Genomic DNA, 4,417 nt, shown 5'->3' with positions numbered 1-4,417 from the left:
ACCAATGCACACAAAATACTTTGCCTTACACTTTTTTTTTGGTGGAAACATCTGGCAAAAATATGTTGAGAAAAGAGAACTTTTGTGCAGCGGGATCTTGCTGTGAAGAGATGAAAACTTGGGCTAATTACAGGATGTCTGTAAAAAGAAAGGGCTAGCTTTATATTTCAGACCCATTTTTCTCCCTGTAGGGTAAACATCTAATGTAAAAGCAGTGGTATGCTGTGGGAAATAAATATGGGGTGAGAAACAATGAATTGCATCTAATATATAATGCTGTACCATAAAGGTTATTAAAATAGCATTCAGTTTATACTTGCTTTTATAAGTGTGCCAAGAGAAAACCAGACGAGTCTGAAACCTGTATGACAAAGACCACAAAACAGCACAATTTCTTATATGTAGAATGTTGCAGACCTCTTAATTAAAAATGACCTAGCTAATGTCCTATTTAGAAGGAAATAATGCACAGTTTGGAATTTTGCTCCACATTTATTTTAAAACTATGATGACCCCAAACTCTTTTGAAGTCTCCTCTTTCAATGTCCTTTAGCTCCTTTTGCCTTTCCCTATAATCCTACCTTCATTCTGTTCCTTATCCAGAGTCCTGTGACGCTTCAGCCTAAAGACCCAAATTTTAGAAAAAGAAAAAGCAAAATTAAAAAAAAGTTGGGTGGTCCTAATCTCTCTTGGAGCATCCCATGTGACTCCGTCAAGACTCTAATCACAGGCATCCAGGAGATGAAGACCAACCCCAGTCATTTAACAAGCCCTGTACACATTAACCATTCTAAAAGCACTAAGATTTAATCTAGCAGAGGGATGCTTAATTCTATTGGCTTCTTCCCACAGGAACGAGATACTTAAAATCACCTGGAGAGGAATTTTCTGACAGTCTTCTCAAGAGGATTGAATGAAAAGTATTTTTTTTTCCTTCCCCATCTCTATAATTTGGGTGAACGTTAAAAAAGATCTTTATAAAGAGGTAGGCCAGTCATTATCGTCCTAGTTGTGCAACATTGCCTACACTGTAAGGTACGTGGCTCAGCCTTGTGGGCTCAGGGACTCAGGGAATATGGCTCCTATAACCCAGTCTTCTGGAGATCATACTGTATCTTACCCATGGCCCTCGCAACTGCCTGCCACCCTCTGTCCATTACAAGCACCCCACTATCGAAAATCAGTTCTCTTCAGACTGATCTGAGCCAGAAATCTCAAAACCATTCGGAGACTGTGCCACCTTTACTGTTCAGTAGTAGCATTCTCCTCTCCTGCGAACCACACTTTTTACCACGCACTATTGTCTCTAAAACTGAGACTATAGTGTCTGCCATTTACTAGCATTTTTATAATGCTGGTTTTTTTTAAGTTGAGAATGATTTCTCTATAACTATGTGTCTACCATAAGTGGGAAAATTAAAGAGACCAAAAAGATTGTGTGGCTTTTCTGACATCTGCCTGTTCCCTGTGAGTTTTTGATTTGCAGTCTTTGCAATAGGACTCTTGTCTTCATGAGGGCCATGACTGCACCTGTTTTTGCTCATCTTTGTTCCTTCCTCCAGACCCTAGAACTGTTTTTGGTACCCAGCAGATGCTTAGAAATTTAACCTGTCAAGTAGAGGATTGAATGCATCTACTCTGGCCATGCATTGTGCTAGGTGCTTTGAATATAGATATGAATAAGACACAGTTCTTGCCATCAAAGCCTGACAAAGGACTAATCTTTCCAACATGACTTCCTGCGCTGTTGGACTTAAGCAAAGCAATTTAAGTGGACCTTCCCGTTAAAGCTCTGGTTTAGGGATCCTAAGGGAAACTCTGCTCCCAAATGTCTCTCCCATGAGCCAGACAGCACGTAATATTTTCTGCATTTATTAACAATGGTAACAGCCATGGCAAACATGACTTGTGGGTGCCTCTCCTATGTTGGACACTTGTACAATGTGCCTTGCATATATTCTATAATTCTCACAGTCTCCCCTTTATAATAGATGTTACGATCATTTTATTGATGAGGAAAGAGAGGCTAAGAGATGTTATGTGTCCTAGTCGGTATACCAGCTACACAACTGGTAAGATGAGGAGCTGCTTTCATCCCTGGCTGCTCAGATTTCAAAGACCAGACCCATAACCACGCTCTGTTCTACCTCCCACTGATAAAGTAATTTTCTCAGGAAAGGGCATTACATTGACAGGTATTACTTGGTCTGACTCTGTCACTTGTGAAAAACAAAATTGGGTACCTTTTGATTTCATTCTTCCAACCATTCTTTGATATGGGAACCAAGTATTGTACCAGTACTTTGTATAGTTGAGGGACTTGGGAGTCCCCAGGGTCACATGGGGAACAAGTAGCAGACTGCTGGTCTGACTAGATGCCTGTACAGTATTCTCTCCACTGTATAGGGAGGGAAGCCTCCAGGCATTTCAGAAAGACATTTTCTGTCCCATGTTTTCACCAAGGGATGGGACTCTGTGAAGCATTTCGGCATCCAGTCCAAAGTGGTTTAAGGAGACCAAATTGGTGATTGGGAAAATATATGACCAAAAAGGCCAATGATGGGTCTTGCCTCATCTAGGTCTGCCTTTCTTGAAGGATGAAGAAACAGTCTCTGCCTGCTAGCCTCTCCCACCCTCTAAACCAACGGTTCTCGACAGTGGTGATTTTGCTCCCTGGAACATGTGGCAATGCCGGGAAACATTTTTTTTTTTTTTTTTTTAATTTTACATTTTATTTTTTTTTCTTTAATATACATATATTCTATTCATAAATTACACATATATACCACTGTAAAAATACATCTTTTATGTATAAAACATATACAGTCGTCCCTTGGTATCCACAGGGGATTGGTTCCAGGATCTCCACAGATACCAAAATCCCAGGATACTCAAGTCCCTTTTATGAAATGGCACGGTATTTGCATATAACTCACACACATCCTCCTGTACACTTTAAATCATCTTTAGATTAGTTATAGTACCTAATACAGTGTAAATGCTATGCTATGTAAATAGTTGCTGGGTACATGGCAAATTCATGTCTTGCTTTTTGGAACTTTCTGGCGTTTTCCCAAATATTTTTTTTTTTTTAATTCATTTATTTTTAATGACTTATTAGAACAAATACCTATAGATATCATTATATATATGATATATAAATTAATTATACAATATATCATGTATTAATTATTAAAACATACTCTGGTAAATATTATATATTCAATATGAAACAGGAGGAAAGGGGGCAGGGCACAACCTTTAAAAGAATTACATAGCCCGAGGACACAACATAAACTGATTAGAACAAAATAGGTCCAAGATGGCGGACGAGTCTACTTCCACTAGACCTTGAGCCTCAGTATACACTCATTGTAACACATCAGCAAGCTAAGCGACACACCCACAGGTGCCACGACAGTTCCAAGGATGACCATAAAGGTCAAAAAGTGGGCGGTGGCTCAATTCCTAGAAATCCCCACCCCTTCCCCAAAATAGCTGGAATACTCCTCCCACTCATCAGCGTATGAAATTACTCACCCCTATAAAACTAACAACCCCATACCCTGGTGCTGCCCTCGCCTTCTTTTTTTTTTTTTTTTTTTTTAATAGGTATACCTGGATTTAATTCTCACTTCTACCGCTTGGTAGCTGGATAGCCTTAGGCAAGTTTCATACCTCCCTGAAATTCACTTAATTCAGTCTGTAAAATGGCATAATAACTTATTATAGCATCCTTTTAGGAATTTTAAATCAGTTCTTGAAATAAAAGTACACAATATATAGACAAGTATGGATTCCTCAATAGATGTTTGACCTTTCATTTCTCCAGTATCCCACCCGCATCAAATAAAGAAAAATACTTTTTAAAATTTACGAATATTTCATTGTTGTAAAGTTAAAGCCATAAAAATAATCAAATGGCCTACTATCATACCATTAGAAGAAAAAAAAAAAAAAGGTGTTCATGAGAGTTCCATATTAGAATACAAGTTTTCCTTAGGCACCTGTTTATGTATGCTATTCTGCTCTTTACAATAAATAATTAAATTTAAAAGGCTTAATTCCTCACTTTTAAGACCTTATTAGTTTACAAATTACATATTGACCTATGCTAAATTTTATACCGACCCATGCTAATGAATTCAGCACAGAAAACAAAAAACACTGCACTCAAGCAAACTACATATATATATATATATATATATATAACTTATATGAGAATTGCTACTCCAGCTTTCTTTTGGTTTCCATTTGCATGAAATACCTTTTTCCATCCCCTTACTTTCAGTCTGTATGTGTCTCTAGGTCTGAAGTGGGTCTCTTGTAGACAGCAAATATATGGGTCTTGTTTTTGTATCCATTCAGCCAATCTGTGTCTTTTGGTGGGAGCATTTAGTCCATTTACATTTAAGGT

This window comes from Orcinus orca, chromosome 3, assembly GCF_937001465.1.
Source record: "Orcinus orca chromosome 3, mOrcOrc1.1, whole genome shotgun sequence".
NCBI lineage: Eukaryota > Metazoa > Chordata > Mammalia > Artiodactyla > Delphinidae > Orcinus > Orcinus orca.
The sequence above is the reverse complement of the archived record's forward strand: the minus strand, read 5'-3'. Positions refer to the sequence as shown.